General features: G+C 41.1%; 1 protein-coding gene across 3 annotated transcripts in view; it reads left to right on the forward strand.

The window, feature by feature from the left end:
• The first annotated feature begins 12,410 nt into the window (after window positions 1-12,410).
• Window positions 12,411-18,833, forward strand: part of LOC126920359 (neuroligin-4, X-linked) — a 261,080-nt gene continuing 254,657 nt past the window's right edge. For 2 of the 3 annotated variants that reach the window (XM_050730589.1, XM_050730590.1), the window contains exon 1: window positions 12,411-13,144. The gene's annotated coding sequence lies outside the window, so the exon portion shown is untranslated. The remainder of the gene's footprint in view (window positions 13,145-18,833) is intronic. The other variant, XM_050730591.1, reaches the window with a different exon arrangement.

Raw genomic sequence — 18,833 nt, forward strand, 5'->3', positions numbered from 1 at the left:
GCGGAGCAACGTGGGCTGAAAGTGTTTCCCTGAGAGGAGTGTCGCGGCGAGTCTCTGGTTATCATTTTTCAGTACGCGGCTGGCGTACCATTTATCTTGCAACTTTACCTTTATCCACCGGAACTTTATTATTAAGTAAAACAAAGTCTATAAGTCACAGAGCGTTGCCGGGGGGTGGAAGCTGTCTGAAGTAAGGGCTTGGTGGAAAGGGGAACGGAGGTTGGAAACGACGTGAAAACGGCTACCGACTTCACCACTCATACCCCAAACCGCTGTAACACCGTGTACGTTTGTGAATCGAATTGATTCTCGAAGTTCTACCAGAGTAATGCGATTTCCCTGCCGACCGATAAAGAAAAGTTCATCTCATTCCGGCTTTCTCCCTGATTACACGCGGTGCCATTTCTGTCTGACCAATTGCCACAATATCCTTGACAATAGCTAAAAACAAATGTTTCGCGAACGAATCCAACGTGAAGTATCGCCAGTAAAATTTTGCATTTTCAGTTCTTATTTCAGTCACATGTCTGCAACTTGATCGCTTCCTACAGGCTGGAACATCGTAAAGAATCGTAATAATATAATATCTGCGTGACAAATAGTTAAATACACGTGTGGACGATTGAACATTAAACATTGAACAATTACCATTGAATATTGGTCTCTCGTATTAATTTTGTTCACGTCATTTTATATATATATATATATATATATATATATATATATATATATATATATATATTCGAGGCTAATATAATTCGTATTTCACTTTTTATTTTGTATGTAGATTTTTTCTATGTTAAAAAAGGAATCGATCGATAAAGCGGTGTACGCTACCAGCGATGCTCGATTGAAATATCGCCCTGGCTGCGCGCACGAGAATATTGTGTCATAAAATGTGTATTGCTGTTGAAACAATGAAATACAAGTGAATTGGTGATGTTTTAAGGGTCCTTTACCGCATGAACGGTGCAAATATCTCTTTGTCATATTTGTCCAGAAGATATATACGACGAGGTGGTGGTAAAATTCGCGGATATTTTTCCAAAGATCCAACCTGTACCTTTCGAAGGAACGACGTGGGAGTTATACAATCGTGAATGGTGTCCCGTAATGCGTAAAAAAAATTGAACGTTGAACGAATTGATCGTTTCGCAGCGAAAAATGGAGAACGTTAATAGATGCGATTCCATTCTTACTTTTGTCCGTAAGATTTGTCCAGTTTTGTTTTTTTTTCTTTTTTTTATTGATAATTGATATACGAAAAAAAAGATAGACTTTAATAAGGAAGGAAATACGTTGGTCTTGATTTATATCCCGTGACTTACGCTTTTTATACAGGATCCCAGGGGATCTGAGAATTCCCAGTTGTTTATCACGTAAAATTTCATCCTGTCTCGCCCGCTCTTTTTATGCACAATATGTTGGTAATAGACGCATGTTTTTATCCTTCCTTCATTTCCGTGTCAGTCACCTGCATAGTTCACTTAATTTTTCTTTCAAAAACAAAAACACTTTCGTCTCTGTCTCTGTATTTCCTCTCTGGAATATGTAATATTTTAAAGTTATCGACGTCATAGTCATCGATTGTTTACTATGAGACATACAGCTGCAGTTGTAAAGCATCGAAGAGTAACCGACGAAAGTTTGGTGCGTCGATAGAATAGCAAGTTCGGGGTCTCGGGACCGTCGGGGATGAACTTTCGATTTGCCGGCCGGTGTAATGGCGCGGATTTGATAAATTCGCCGGACGTTTAATGGAAGGGGCCACGTGGCTTTCACGAGACAAGTTTCTGCTTACTGATAGCGCATAGTTAAAGTACCTTTAGTTCGACGAAGAACAGAGGATTCATCTTTCCTTCCAAAAAGTTACTTCGAGTACGTTAAAAGAGGTAATCCAATCGATCGTAATAACGAGTATCGACGAGTAACCAGTTTCTGACCATGCAAGGAAAGTTAAACGCTGTCGAATTGGATTACTGAGTTTCGTAGGCCTTTGCAAATTAAGCGGAATTGTATTCGCGGCTTGCGATACATCAAAGGAAACGCGATATCGATTGCCGAAATGGCGCTTCTGCTAGTCTCGAAGGTTCACGCGCATGTAAGTCGCACACGTACGCGCGAACGTACATCGGGAAAATATATCTAGTGGCTGCATCGGGCCAATTTGCATTGCTAAACGTCGTTTCACATTCGATTCGCTCCCGGCTTCTTCGGCTTCGATGTTTGCACACGCGGATATGCATGTGCTCCGGGCTGCTGGCTTGAAATTGGCAAATTTCAAGCGGAAACGGTGAAAAAACGCTTGTCACCGTTACTGTTGTTAAATCATTTACAAACGATAACGCTGTCGGCTAAAAGAAGGAACCGGTGATCCGGAATGGTTGACTAGATAAACAAATTTTCTAGACACTTTTCAAAATACCATGAAAATGTTTTCAGCAGTTTAATATTTTGTTCCGACACATTTTATTCTGAAAAGATTATATAAAAATAAAGATGATTCTAGTCGTAAACAGATAAAGTAGAATGTCTATTTCCGAAAATAACATACAGATTGCACAAAGGTTGGTCGAAGTATCATTGTTTCGTCATATACATATCTACCGTAATGTAGCAGGCTTTTGTCTGCCCTGTAAATAAATTTCGAAACAAACTTCATTTTACATAAAGAACGATATAGAATACAACGCGCGCTAAAAATCACGAAGATAAATGATATTCAACGCTAAACGTAGTTATTACTAGCATGATCACACTGTCTCTTTTCACGAAGAAATTGTTCACTCCGAGGAGAAGCGTCTGGAATAACTGAAATCGTCGCTCTACTCGTCATTCGTGCCAGAATTCTAATAACTCTACTCCGCACTTTTGCGAGTCAATGAGATATAAAAACCGTGCGTCGAGTAGCGGGAAACCGAGAGAGCCAGGTGCAGCCGCGACAAACGATCCGATAATGAGGGATACATCCGTTCGTTCGCCTTGCTTGCTAGCAAATAGCTGAACAATTCGAGGGTACGGGTTGACAGTGAAGCCACCACTCGGAATGGGCGGAGAGTTTGGAAACAGAGAAACAGGAGACGGCGAGAACTGAACCGAACGATTACCAAGCATTAGTTACGGTGCAGCGTAACGTAGCCTCTGGGCGCAGCAGTTTGGAAAGCCGTAATTGCAAGACAACTCTTGGCCTTTCGCCTGACGGGGGCGGATTAGTGGCAACGAGTGCTTATATCGTGGGTGTGACATCGCGGAACTGTCGTCCAGTCAGCTGGACGAACACGCGACCCATCGTCCACGTGATGTACGATGCAGTTTCGTGGCTGATAAACGTTCAACGGTAGAATGACGCGGGGAAAGAAGAAGTATCAGAGCGATCGTGGTGTTTAGAGTCGAGGCTTGACTCTCGCGATGGGATTCTAGAAATTCTACCTCGTAGAATTATACTTTAGATCCTTAGCTGGAGTTACGATGTCGGAGCGCGTTTACAAAAAGAACGAGAGCGTGGAAAAAAGCGCGGAAGCTGAGGAATCTTTACCACGAGACGAGCAAGTTTCCGGATTCCCCTATAAATCCATAACGTTCTTAGGCTGACATGGAAGACACGTATCATGAATTATTCCCGGTGTTCTGGTTGCTCGAATTATTCATAAGAAAACAAATGTCGGTCGAAGTAGTTGGTTCTATTCGGAATCGAGACTTTGAGTAGCGTCACGTTACGAAAGAATCTATAAATCTACGTATGGTTCTGCCTCGTATATATCGATGATGCCTTAATTCGGGTACAACCTCACCAAGTTTTAGAAATTCGAAATTCGAATCCATAATCTATTAGCTTCCGTTTGTAAAATCCGATGTTTGTAAGCTGAATTCAATCTTAAGTATTACTGGTTATTCCAAAGAGCTTTTCCTCTATATGTATATTTATACCCATATGTAAATAAATAAACAAGTAAATAAATAAATTACGCAAACACCATTTTCTTATGCTTCAGTTCTATACGAAAATTCCATGTTAAAATATAATTCGTTCTTCGAATAACTTCAATTTCATAGTGAAATAATTTCGTACTACTATGTAAATAGGGCAAATCACAAGAGAGGAGACAAGCGTGCTTCAGGAAATCCATTTCAAGGCTGCCTGACCGCGTGAAGGGGATCTATTAAAATCATTCTGCAGTATAATCAGCGCCCTCGAAGTGCAAATCAGCCTCTAAATAGTCCTGTAGTAGATCGACCTCTCGTTATCGTGTCCCGTAGCGGGTTCGGTGAGAATAGTGGTAGTCTAATTCCCAGCCTTCGAGGCTGAGCCAATTAATAAATTTGTACCGGTCGGCTGGCCATAGAACAAGCCTCTGTCTCCGCTTCTGCTTCAAGAGATATCCATTGTTGTCGAGACAATGCCGGCTACTTGCTAGTTAGACTACCTAACTGTCCGCGGTAACGATCGTGCGCGATGTCAGATTAATTAGATTTCAAAGGGAACGCATCGAAAGGGGCTGAACTCTGTTTAATCAGCCATAGTTCGAGTGCCAGTCGAGAAATACCGTTGACGATGGCAGTCATAGGTTTGCGTTCATGGAAAAATACTCGAAAACCACGACGAGCGAACGCTAACGCTGGCTTCTATCGACAGAATTTCGTGATTTCTTTCACGGCGAACGACATCGGTGGTTCGTGCTTCGTGATCAATTTCCCCGTGAATACGTGAGATCACCAGGATGTACGCGGTTTCCTGTTGGTGGTGATACGTCGTTAATCATTTGTGTCTCGATTGCTTCGGGATGTAATTTCGCAGACACGGAGGAGGAAAGCGGAATGGATTCAAGGAAGGTAGTTTCAAGGGGCTCATTTTCAGAAAGTTCAACCAGGAGCTTTGCCGCTGTTGAGATTCGAACAGCTGTGCTTCTAGTTGTCCTTTGCACATTCATCGATGACTTTGCATTTAAAATTAAACGTTCCAAAAATAAAGTGATTTTCCTTACAGGCTAAAGAGTTAGAATGTAATTTGAATTCAATCTCACTTGACGCAATTTTCGAGCTTAAAGAATAGAAATTCAAGCAAAAGTTTCAGTAAACATCCGCCACAGGGGTATATCAGAAAAGCAAGTAACCAGACATATTCGGGCGTTCAATTTCTCGTTGGAACTTTCTATTTTCGCAGTCGATTATTTTCACGTGTTGAAAAGCGGGTGGTGGTAAGAAAGAGAACGAAAGAAACGCGCGTTCCGGCGACACTGTTCGCGGCTCGATCGCCAGAGAATCTCGCGACCTCGCAATAGCATTCCGACCAGTGTTTCCAACGACGTATCCACAGGAAATATCGATTATCGGATATTCGAGTGATTAAACGCATCTGTGAGCAGTTCGGTGCTCGCCACTAAACGGCCCGATCTGTTTGTAAATCATGAAAACGCTACGTTTTAGAACGTTTCGTTTCTTTTCTCACCCTCTTGCATTCACCTATATCACCTTTGTCGTTCGATCGCTCGCTGATATTACCTTCGCTAATTAGATAATATCGATTCCGTGTATTCAAAAGCCAGACGGTAAGATCTACATATATCGATCGAATGCGTTATCGCATCTCGGTATTCGCTGTATACCACAGGAAGATCAAGGCAAGTATACGTTGCGAATCGTGCACGTATCAATTTAGTCCCTTGAGTCATTAACCACGAAATAGCTTTTGCTCTGATGAATTTATTTTTAATTGCTTGGAAATGTGGGACAGAAGGATAATCTGCAAGCAATAATTATTCTTCGTTTTTCATACACCATGTTGACAACCACGACTTTTGGGCGTTTTTATATTAAAAGTTGAGGTTGGCAGATGTACCAACTTGCTTCGTGGTTTCCCGATTTGATTACAGCGACCGTAGAAATTGAAGACCCTAAGATTTAGAGCTTACAAAGAATCATAGCTGTCCTTTTCGAGCGACCGGCAGTCTTCTTCTTTAACTTGCCGTCGTTAACTTTCTCTGGAATTTATTTTTGCCCTTCATGGGCGGATGATCTTTCTCGCGCGTCTGTCTCATGTTTAAACATGACGGAATGGATCTTGTTCGTAAATTAAATTTCCTTCAGGCTCAGGGAATGGACAGTTTCTTCACTTCGTGCTTTTACGTTTCGCTGCCGATCTGGCTGCCTCGTAAAAGTATGTCTTATCTTGCCAAGGGTAAGTACCATTTGAGTGCCGAGTTATACGAGATCGTATCTGAAAATGCTACCGTAAGGTCAAAACCCAAATAAAATTTTCACGACCGCTAATTTACGAAATGGCGAGAGCTTGCTTGTCGTACGACCAATCGCGCCAATTTCTTTGTTCGGAATTTAAGAATTTTGCGTGATCGCTCGATAAAACTCGAATAAATTGAAGCCCTGTAAAAGAAGAAACCGGACGGAATGAATTCATTGGCAGTGGAAGAAGGGAGGATTGGCCTAATGAAAAGGAACTTAAACGGCTGTCAAATTATTATAAATGTATCAAATTTCAAAAGAAGCAGCAATAAATTACAGCAAATTACAACACATAAAGATACCCTGGATAACTGAAATGCGACGAGACCGGTGGGCAATCGGCGAAAACTCATCGATCATCCCAACGATTACCGCTGAACCTAAAACGTTTCGATTTGCCGCAAAAATCTTCCCTTCCAGCTAGTGGTGAAATTCCAGGATTTCGTGAGGCGTAAATTACACGAAACGGGACAACAAGATTCCGTTTATCGGTTAGAATTCCGCGGATTGTAACCGCGTGGGTGTTTCTTTTCCATCGTCGGCATTCCAATGGTTCTTTCGATAGGTAATTAATACAGAACGCTGAAAATCACTCATATGGCGAATGATGGAGCGGCCTACGGAAGAAGAGACTGGAACGGGTAGACGGCAAAAAAGTGGCAGACAAAAAGAAATAGACGAAAGAACGCGACGCGGCAATTCTGGAGACACGGTCGTCGTCTATCTATAATGAAATCTCCAGCAATATTTTCATCGCGGTGACTCGACCAGCAATGTGGCGATGCTGGGAGCCAAGCTAATGTTCCTCCTGCTGTAATCCCGTCGCTTGGTAAACTTTGAATTTCATCGGGACGCCTTTTGCCAACCCCCCCTTTATCCACGGCTTCTTCCGTGCGATGAAAATCCTGTTTTTTCAGAGCGGAAGAAATTGAAAATTCGCACGATTTCTCGGGGATTTCTTCAATGCTAACAACTTGAAAGCTTCCAGGTAGAAAAAAAAAGAGGATAAATTCGTTAAAACGTTATATCCCGGGAAATTTAATTTTCATAGAGTACTTAAATTTTCTAATTTTCTAATAAATACGATTGCAACGAAGAAACAACGTTAGACATTTCAATACAGATCTGTCGAATTTATGCCAATATGATGAAAGAATTTTGAAATAATAAATACGTCAAGCTACTATAAGTTTACGAGTAGAAGCATCTTTATACATTTAGTGCAAGCAGTACTAACGATCAGACTGATACCCTGTTGTAGGTTGACAGAGAAAAAGGGATGCTTGTTAGAGATCCATGTTTTTCCTTTGCTCGTTACCAAAACTAGCTTACGTATCTGAATCATCGGCAAACTTGCCTTCGTTTCTGTTTCATTCCACCTCCCTTGCTGGCCGTTCGTTACAAATTTCTATTTAGTTGTTTGTGTCGAATCGGAGCCCTCGTGTTTCATTCTATTTCCACTTTGGCAGCGGATACAAGAGCCGGGTGCTACGTTGCTGTCACTCCCCCAGTCCGTTACTACACGCAAATCCCTTTTCTCTGGGGTTTCGTACATTTCTCCGTAGGACATTAGCTTTCTCGTATCTTCGGTAAGCTAGTCAAAATTTTTTTTTTACAGATGAATTGTTACATCGTCGAATGTGAAATTAAGTATAATTTTACGTAATGTGCAGAACGAGAATGATGAAAGAGTCGTAGTAATTTGTTTTACAATTAATTGATTATTACATTAATTTATATTGGTTATGGCTTATTTTGCAAGAAATTGGATTACGAACAGTCCATTCGAGAGAATATTACAAATTAACATTCTCTTAACTATTTCCCGTCTGTTTCATTTTTACGCTCTCATTCTCTTTGTTATTATCCCTTTGGCTTCGACAGAGTATAAATTGTATTATATAAAAAGAGCACTGTTTGAACGCATGTTTTACAGAATTCCTGCTTCATTATGTAAAAGAATTATTTATGATTAAAAACGTATTATAATGAAACGAATGGAGAACCTACAAAATAAATGAAGCCCGTATACTAACAAACAATAAGAAACCAAAAATTAAGAACAATCTATTATTTCCGTTTATCGATTTAATCGGTTCCTGGACATTATTCTCTCAAATTTCTATATCGACCACGCTTTTCACCCCTCAAAATTTCTCTCAAAATGCAACTTTAGCGTACTCGTTCTAGAATTATTTACAGCGGATGAAGAAGCTCCATGTAGCTGACCAAGTGAACTCAAAGGAGGTAGTGGTGCGCAATTTCATTTAATTATATTACATGAACGTTGGCGAGTGAGCTTTCAACGGGTCGGTAGTAGAAGCGGAATTACTTGGCTAGTAGTTGACAGTCGGTCAGATACTATTCTTTCGCAGAGGTACCTTTCGTTCTACCTACACCCTCTGCCTTACGTCTTGTTTCACCTTCGCCCCTCTAAATTGAATCTCACGCTGCGTTTTCATTTATTTTCTTCGGACTTTGGAGATTGCTGTTGCTACTGTTGCTGAATTTCGCGTCCAACACAAAGAGTTTACGTTAGGTAGTGGCAGCAGCTGTTTCTGAAGCCAGACACCTTCTTTCAGTTGCTTCTATCTCGCCATCAGCGTATCTTGAGAGACGGTCGACAGGGTGATTCATCTTCCGGGAGGGGATTATTGTGGGCTGGCTGTAGCCGAAAGCTTCCTGTTGCCCGTCTTCTCGTGTCAGCTTTACGCGCTTCTTCTTCTTCTTCTTCTTCGTGGTCGTAGTGCTGCTAGTCTTCTTTTTCTTTCCGCCACGTCCTTCGTTGTACTGATCCCGTACCAGGAGCTCGATGACCACGACTCACCTTTCCGGAACACATCCCCAAGGATTTCTCTCGTTAAACCGCGGCCGTTCGACGTTCGGAACGTCGACTTCGTTTCCCGTGATTCCCTGTGAAACCCTTACTTTTCGGATAATTCTAATCCTCGCGATCGCTACTTCGTTTTAGTGTATAAAGAGAATGCTGCCTTTTGAATTTATCAAATGGCTAGCTAAAATAAACAGAGAGGGTATTTGATTTCAGGAAAACGTAAACTTTAATAATCGAAAATAATATAATCGAATTTCTGTGCAATGTGTACGAATTTAGTAGTATATTAAACGCGCAAAACAACGTATATGCTGTAGGAAGTTATTTCTAATATAAGTTAAATTAACCTTGCAGAATACTTCAATAGAGCGGTTAATAAGATAAAATATCCTGGTAGAAATTTTATAACTATTTATATCAGAGACCATACTCGCTAACTAATAACAAAATGAAAATGGGCTAGATATTATAAAGGAAGACGTCATTTACAATTTTTCTACGTAAAAGCCATGTATATATATGCTCTTCTCCAACGAATAAAAATGAGTTCCATGTGTGAGCTCCATAAAGATTTGGATTTCGTACAGTTGTTGCTTAACGCTTTTAAGTTACACCTCCATGTTGTTTCCGTTGGACGAACAACGATGGAAGCTGAACGGAATACGACAACGATGAGAGAAGCGATGAGAACCTTTTCTCACCGACGAACAATTGTCGTTTATCGATCAGACATAGATATAGACGACGCGTTTAATTAAAATACTACGGGTACAGGTGTTCGCAGATGACCAAAAACTAAGTAGTAAGTTCAAATTCTATCGAGATGACCGTGCGCCGAGATGTCGATCGGAAGTTGAACCAGCCGGCGCGTTTCTACGTCCCAACAATTCGGCCACGGGAACAACCGTTGGGATGAGTTTAAGAAACTGACACCAACACGTGAGTTGTTTGCTAGTTTCACGGAATGATTTCGTGTCGACTGCCATGCAGGTCCCCGTCAGCTAACTGGATCCATCCGGAAATTGGTAGTGTCATTATGAATATGATCGCGTGCTTGTTTACACTTCATGATATGTACACATTTTAATATCCAAGTATTAATCACGGAATTTTTTCCTCGGCCATTAATTCTTAGCTCTTGTAACATGGATATATCTCGTATCTTCTTAAAAATGTCTTCAATTCGTATAAATTGACGATAACGCCAATGTCATACAAAAAGAGCAAAAGAAAAGTGTAAAGAAGACGACTAAGGACCGTTGCCGCTTGAATCTTCCTTTCCGCAAGAACCGCGATTTTGATAAAGAAATACCACAAGATCCACGGTTTTTTTCGTAGACAACAGCAGACAGAAACTCGCTGAAAGTGAGTAGGAAGCGCAGCCCAAATGCCACCACAATACTTCGTTATTTCTTTCGTTCGAAAGGCGCACGAATGCCATTCAGCAGTCTTTCTATATTAGACGGGATTCTTCAACTTCTGCCAGACATGCGGCTTCTTCCTAGAAACCCCAGGTGGGAACCAAAAGGTGGGAAAATGGGTCGTATCGAAGTTTTTTTCAAACGTACTGTACGGGTAGCGAGGAGCTACGACCTTTTAAGAAATTTGAATCACCGGATAGAGCAATATTCAGGGTATAGTTGGAGCATGATGGATAAATTCACTTGGGGCATTTTATTATATTAAAAAGAGGTTTATAAAGGAAATTTAAAATTACTTGAAAGTTGTAATTGTTTTAAATTCTTGGTTAAAATCTCCGTGGTTAAGTGTTCTTTGGTCTCGAGCTTTAACAAGGAGGAAGTTTAGTTTGATAACTTAAGAGACAACCGTGAGCCTTGGAAAGTTAGCAGACTACGCCTTTGTGTCATGCTTCGTGTGGACGAAAAACCGAGCTGTAAGAGGAGCAATCAAAAATTGAAATCTGCCTTGAATCTATGAAATTTTAATCCGTTGCGAGTTCAACAAAACTACCAGAGGGTAAAGGCGACGAAGTTGCGGTTTCTTTACCAACATCTGGATGCCTTTGTCGTGTATATTTCCTTGAAATTTGGTAAATTCACGCGCCGTGATCGCGCAAAACGGCGCCATGTTGAACGAGGAAACATTTAAACTGTCTCGGTTCCCCTTCGTCGTTGAAACCCATCGTAACTCCAGCTGACACAAGAATTCGTGATAAGGAACAACATTTAAAGGAACTTCTATGGGAAGTTGCAGCAAACTTTCATTCATTGAACTTTCCGGCTAATAAAACTTTTCGCTTTAATTTTCCACTGGGCGGCTGATAATTCTTTGTATCGAAAGATATGCGTTTGACGTTTCAAATTTCCTGTAAAAATTTGTTGAAAAGTAGCTTATTTTTTAGATTCTAGACACAAGATAGATTCTTGGAATTACTTTCGATCTGAAAGAATCGGCCTAGCTCAAAATAATACATTTCTGGCATATTAACCACGATTCTTGGGTACTTTCAAAGTACATTGAACTATTGATCTCAATAGAACAAGTTAATTAATGATCCGAACGTAAATCTACTTATCAAGGTACTTTCAGCTTTTCTAATCAAAAAGAGTACCTTTTGTAAAATTTATCCAAGAAAATCGATTGAACTTTATTTGAAGAACTTCAATCTGTAAGTGTTTCGTATTAGTGTCCCTAGATATACGACAAAGTTACCAAAAAGTATCCTTCCGTTGGTAGAACTGAATCAATACCAGCTGTCTCTCCTCTAGTGGAGTCTGCGCGGCGCGATTCGATCAGCCTCGTTGATGTTTCACTATCCAAGACTGGGTTTTGTATTTTTTCTTCAATATTTCATCCTGTTTCAAAGATGTCAATGGATTGCACGAAATTGCTTTTTCTAGAACTTCAACAGATATAAAAGATTGTATGGTTTAAAACGTAAACAATTATCCTTGCTATCATCGTATGTTCAATCCAAACAGTTACTTTCAACATGCGCAAAATGAATAGAATTCAAAGAATATATATAACTTTCAATGGCTAGTAAATATATACACTACATGGATGTATGCTAAACTGATCCTAGTCGAAAATGAAAACTGAAAAATATAGCGGTGCGAAATTTTCAAGAACCATAACGGAATTTCTCTTCCTGTCCGAAAAACTTGAAACGAAATTAGGATGATCATCGAAAATAAATGGCTGGCAAAAAAAAGGCAAATGTGTAACATAAATTAAAAGAACCGCTATAAGGAAGGGTAGGTACAGTTCGGTCGGTAGGTGGGAACCGCAGAATCGACCGTGGCGCGCTTCGCCTCGCCGGGGATAGTGTGGTGTCTCTGGTGTCGCGATGCGCGAATGCTCGCAGACCTTCTCATTCTCGTACCGTAGTCCGTCTCGTGAGCTTCGAGGCGACGTTACGTGTTGTGTACCGCGTTACTTGGCTTGTTGTTTCCGTGTCCGTGTTTCCTCGGTGTGCCACAGTGTTCATATATCCCTCGTCTTGCGCATATCGGTGTTACTTTTCGAAATATTTCAGTCGGATATCGTGTACTGTCGCGGAGACAGATCGCGGCGACACGTCGCGTACGTATCGGCAATAACGTGATGGAACGATGCACGGGTTTCTGCAACGAGATGACGTTTGATCCGCTCGAGGCTGTTGTTCAAGCCGGAAACGTTCTTCTCATTGGCAGCACAGGCTGGATCAAACGATAGAGTTACTCGCGCGAACAGTGAACAATCCGGCTATCGTGGAACGACAACGTGACACGCTCGTTACATATATACATATGTATATGTATATATAGAGCTCTTCTCGCTCGGTGATTGTGTTCGCTTGTTGGTCATCAGTGTCGTGTGATAATTTTCGTGAAGCTGTGATTCGCGTAGCGGGAACCGAGAAACAGTGTCGTGGCGACGAAGCGTTTATGCAAATCAAGCACGAATCGTTCAGCAACAGTCGACAAGAGTATCGAAAACATAGCTTCGATCTATCCTTCGACATTGGAATCTCGTGGATCGCGTGCTTCGTGCAACCATACCCCGCTTCCTCGTGTGTATATGTGTTGTATAGTGCAGACACCGTGGAGCTAGCATCGTGAGCATCTGAAGGTGAGTCTGAGACAACAAAGTGATTCATACATTTGTGGTGGTAGATTCGATAGCCTACTAGGTGCGCAGGTTAATTAGCAGAAACGCCCGGTCGTCCGTACGGTATTCCGAGTAGTACTTGGTACACGGTAAGAATGTTTCGCAATTGATCGTCCGCCCCGCGGTCTCTCTAATGCAATCGGATCGCTGACAGTGATGGATTCGGCCTCGGAGACTCGTTCGCGTTCAAGTTTCGGCGCGTCTGCGTGAAACTGATTTTGCTCGGCCGCTTGAGATTCGAGAATTATGCCTATACATCGAACGGCCATACCATCGATATTTTTTACCATTTGCTCTCGCGACTCTTTGGTCACATGTGTACTCATTACTTCTAGAGCGGTTATCAGAATTTTTTTAATTGTTTGTCGTTCTATACATATATACGTGTATACAGTGTGTTTCAAATAAAGAGGGATTTAATCCGAACGCCTACGATATTTTATCATATACTCGATCAGTTAATCATATTCTACACGTGTTTTTTACAGGGGATAAACCGAAAATCATATTTCACCAGTTTTCAACACGACAGTATATTATATCTGGTAATATTTCCATTTATCATCGGTCCCGCGATCGCAACCCATACAAGCTCTATTCCAGATCTCATCCCCCTTGGCGTCGTATTTTCGATCCAGCTCGGTCGAAAATAAATTTCCCACGGTCTGCGAAGCTATGGTATCGCGCGATGTTTATTTATCGGGCTATTATGCGGTATTTAAATGGAAGGGGAAGAAGGCGAGCTTTCGTAATTCCTTCGGAAAATGTATCGACACCCAGACCTCTCCCTCCCTCCTTCCCCCCTATGCCCTTGTATAAATGTGTGAGTTCGTCGGCGGTTCCGGTTGCACGCGCGACAATGTATTAGCCCCGGGTTCCATCAATAATTTGCATAAACCGGCAGGGAAATTTACGTGTAACGCGGCGGAGGTGGCGGTGGTGGCGCGATGTTCCTCGCGAACTCGAAAGTGGATTACAAGTTACGGCCGGCCGATTTATGCGGCCATTACACGCCTGTAAGGTCTTAATTACTCGCGCCGGAAACTTTTCGACGTGAAGAATTTCGATGTCGCTTACTTGGTAAAGCGGGAAGAAAGAAAGTACGAAGTGGATGCTTTCGGTATGCGACAAGGCAGACGCTCGAAGCTAGCGTTCAATAGTCGAACGATATTACTTATCGTATTGTTGCCAGTTGCAAAAATTGTTGCCAGCAATTGTTAGCTTTCCTTATATTAGATTCGTGCAAGTGAATTGAATCTCGCTATATACGTTTTATAGATACGTGTAGTTTATGGTGCATGTTGCATCGGCAAATTTTGTTAACTAGATTCGGAGAAATACAACCGTATTTCTGTGTAACTACACACGTAAGAGGAGTTCGACTTAGATTCCTTGTGCTGTATAGTCGAATCGAAACGCGAAATCGAGTCGAATTCGATGCAGCATCGTCTACTGAAAATTTAGTTAGACATTCGATTGGTAGAGATGTACCGAATGTCATAGTCGCAAGCTCGAACTAGGATTCTTCGACGCTCCGAAATTGCAACGTTTCGTTATCAAACACGGTAGTATTTTTCCGTGTAGGTTGGTCCAAAATTCATTCAATTTAGTTTATATCGCTGATTCGGATTCCATTACATGCTTTAATTCATAATCAATGCTACGTGAAATATTAAACAATCGCCGTGAAGCTTGGAATAATTGGTAGCGAAACGTTCAATATCTCATATTTGATTGATGCATGATTCATTCTGATTAATCATTCAGTGTATCAATACGTCGTATCGATATCAAGAACTCCACGATCGAGGTATTAAACTTAGACTCTGCTTATGATTCACCTTGTTAGAACGTTGAACATCCTAAATTAAAAGTCGATTACGTCGAGCATTCGATGGAAAGTTGCAAGTTTTCATCCGAGTTGTAAATGTATGCCAAATATTTGTCGACAAATATACACAACGATTTGTCCGTTTCGGAACGTTAACATCTGAAAATGTGAGAAACGTCAACCACTGCAGTTGTTCAGGATGCAGTTTAAGAATCTCTCGAATTTATCGTAGAAGACATTCCTTTGCGAACACGAAATACGCATGGATTCGATACAGTTTTTTATTTGGAAATTTATCCACATACTTGATCGATGAGATACGGAGCATGGTCTCGACAAATATTTATATTTTTGTAGTTGCTTATATTTGCATACTGGATGAATCTCTGTTACAACAAACATGGTTACATACACCCGAATTGAAATCCATTAATTTACACAATGTAATGTAATATTTAAAAGACATATTTAATATTCCATATACATTGGAAAGGTTACCAAAATGAAATGATACGTTCTGAATATTCGTAATTGCACATGGAATTATTTTAATTACATTATTCAGCAGTCGATATCATTAATGTATTTCTAAGCGTATGTAGATACTCATAGAACTCGATAAACACTATGTTCTCGAAAAATAGAAGGTAATATCGGGAATCTTGTTAAACCGCACAGTAAGCCGATTCCTATACGGTTTGATTGGTTCGTTTAAAAGTTCGCAGTAATTCGCTTGTTTTTAACGGTAGTACCAAAAAACCAGCAAAAACGTCGCTTGAGACGTCAATTTAGATAAAACGTAGGACAAATATCGGCACGATATATCGAGGGAATATTCCCACTGGTATATCCCAACCGTTCGCTATCAGAACTGGATATTGATACAGACGCAATATCTTTCGAGGGGTAGTGTATTGGGCTGGAAAGTTAAGTCTCGTGTTCACGCTGACTGGTATTAGATCAAACAAAACAAAGGGGATGTTGAATCAATATCGGAGCGGAGGTGGCAATGAAAGGAACAAGCCTCGGGTATGATTATGCGGCGAGAAGCAATCCGTTTCAGGAGAACGAAGTCGTGAAGCAGCCATCAAAGAAAGGTTAGAGAGAGCAAAGTCAAAGAGGCAGTTCGTCTTCAGTCTTGTCGTTGAGACGCATGCTCCTGTCTCGATTCTACGAGACGTAGGAACTCGAGTTACTCGAGTCATCCTTGGAGAGACGCATTTCATCAAAACTTGCGGTTTGCGTGTATACCATCCTACGGTAAGCTTTATTCAGTTGGTAGTTTAGAAGGATTCGAGGATCTTGGAATTTAAACGCACAATGGAATATAAATGGAGTTATGCGAATCGAATAACGAATATAAAGTACAGGATGGATTGGTAGAGTTTTGTTGAATTTCGCTGAAAGTTCGACTGGCAGACTCGGCCATTTGGCGATTGAAGTATCGCGATAATTAAGCACATAATTAGCAATAACACTTTTGAAAATCGTCATGAAAGGGTACCCGATGTTTCGGCAATCGAAGCAGAAAGAATCTTCAGAAGCTGCAGTAGCAGGAAATGCAATTAGAGTTCTCAAAGTGGATAATACGCCGCAATTAGAACTTTCAACTAACTGCAATATTCAGTCACGAAGCACTTGATGACTACACCGCTTCAACCTTAGAGTCCTCGATAATTGTACATCTCTATCGGTAGACCACTAGACCATCGAATCCCTCTACAATCGATAAACCTCGCGATTAGAATACTCAAGCCAGCATCAAGATACCAGCTAATCCTTCCGTTAAGTACCGTATTTCCTCGTTTTTAATCATTTTTTGTGTCTGTTCGAGCGGAATGTCACTTAAATTGCTGCATATCTACGTGTAAGCTTTGCTACTCGAACACTTCTTGTTCTATCGATGTCTCAACGATAGATATTGAAATCCGCTCTTCTAGGTTGCCTGTTTTCTAAAGTTTAACATACACCGGAGAATATTGCGGCACTTTCCCAACGAGATCCCCGACAGAAGGGATCGTAAGCATTCGAAGCACGTAATCCATGCTCCACCGTGTGTCGTCGAAGATAAATGAGCCGTTCTCTATACGTAGACAGGAGAAATTTTGTTCTATCGTCGAAATCGCCATTGGACTCGCGCCATCATTTACGACGATTAAACGGGCGGGTCCAACGTGATCATCGCGTACGATCGCAAAAGCTATTAAAATGAACGTTGTGTATGAACGAACTGGTAGTATCAAAAGTTGAGAAATTTTGTCGAAACTCGTCTCAAATCGTGAAATTTCGATTTCGAATCATGGAAGCATCATATCGAGCATTTAAATTCAAATCGATAGGACGATTTCTCACCAATGTTTAAAGTGCTGGATTCGATTCAAATCGAACTCGATCAAGTTCTACTGTGCGAAACGAATCGGCAGACAAAGAGTTGAGTACAGTCGGTAATTTTTCACCTTTCGCTACCACTACCAAATCGAAATGAAAGTTTATGACCTCGTCGTTGGTTCCCCGGTCGCTTTAAAATTTCAACGCTATGGGCCATTCCCCTGTTCCTCTGTTTTTCTATTTTTCTCGCCATACCTGTCGCTATCTCGTCTCTCGCTTTCCGCGTGGCGAGAGATTATTTTTACTGTTCTATCGATCGTAACTCGCCGCCAACCGGTTAGTGGAAGATCGTTCTCGTGATTTCGATGTGCTCCCTCGATCGTGGAATCCATTCTACCCATTTTGGTTAATAGACAACGATGCCCAAAACGAATATAACGTTTTCAAAAGTACTTTATATTACTATATACAAACGAAATAACGGTTTCAAGCGAATAATTTCCTGCTGTGCTGGATTTACGAAACAAATTTCATACTTCTGACACATAGAACGTGTAAAAACCTCGTAGTTTATCGTCGTCGTAATTAAAATCTCTTCTCTCTGGAAAATTGCATTTCTCAAAGCTTGATCATTCGCGAGTTGTCGATAAACGTCGAAAAACATTTGGTCCCTAAATGTTCATGCAACAATCACGGTAAAACAATACTAGAAACGGACGGGAGGAGAGTAGACGGGTTTTGCTACGGTGTTTTGCCAAGTTCGATCGGCCAGAAATCGTCGGAGCTTTCAGCGGTCGTGTTCACGATATGTTGCTTAAACGGTGATCTAAAGTTAGACCGTAAAACGAAACATTTTTCACCGGGGGACGAAGAGAGAAAGAGCGATGGTGCCACGTCATTTCGTGCATTTCGCGTTTGGCCAGTTGCCATGTTAGCTGGAAGTCACGAATAGAACTATCGCGTGTCACGACCGATGGAAATTAAATCGTAAAATTTTCGGCACTGCATCGATCTTGTGGTCTTTGTGTTTCGATCGCTCACCCTCGAATTCTGTACTGGAGAACCTGGAACAGTTTTCAGGCTCTTCCGTGCGACAAACTTTTCTTGAACGCGGGTCATCGAGCTCCGGCAAAGTCCTCTTGCAGCTTTCGAAGTACCCCACCAAATAAGCTTTCGAGCAATCCGGCAACTTTTTCTATAAATCAGCGATCGTCTCTCATAGAGACTACAGAACCGGATGGAACATTTAATCCAGCACATCTTGGACCAATGTCGAGACGTTTCACGAATTTTCCATTGAATAGACGAATTCTATAGACCTTTCGAAAGAAATGGAAAAGTTTGACGTCTACAATTTTTCCGGTTGCTATTCTAGTTTATCTTCTAGTAATATTTCAAAAGTTTTCATAGATTGATAAATATCAAGTACTTCCAGAGTTTCATGTTTCTTCGTAGAAATCTGATATCGTAAACGAACAAAGATTCGAATTC

The sequence above is a fragment of the Bombus affinis genome, chromosome 9 (genome assembly GCF_024516045.1).
Source record: "Bombus affinis isolate iyBomAffi1 chromosome 9, iyBomAffi1.2, whole genome shotgun sequence".
Taxonomy (NCBI): Eukaryota; Metazoa; Arthropoda; class Insecta; order Hymenoptera; family Apidae; genus Bombus; species Bombus affinis.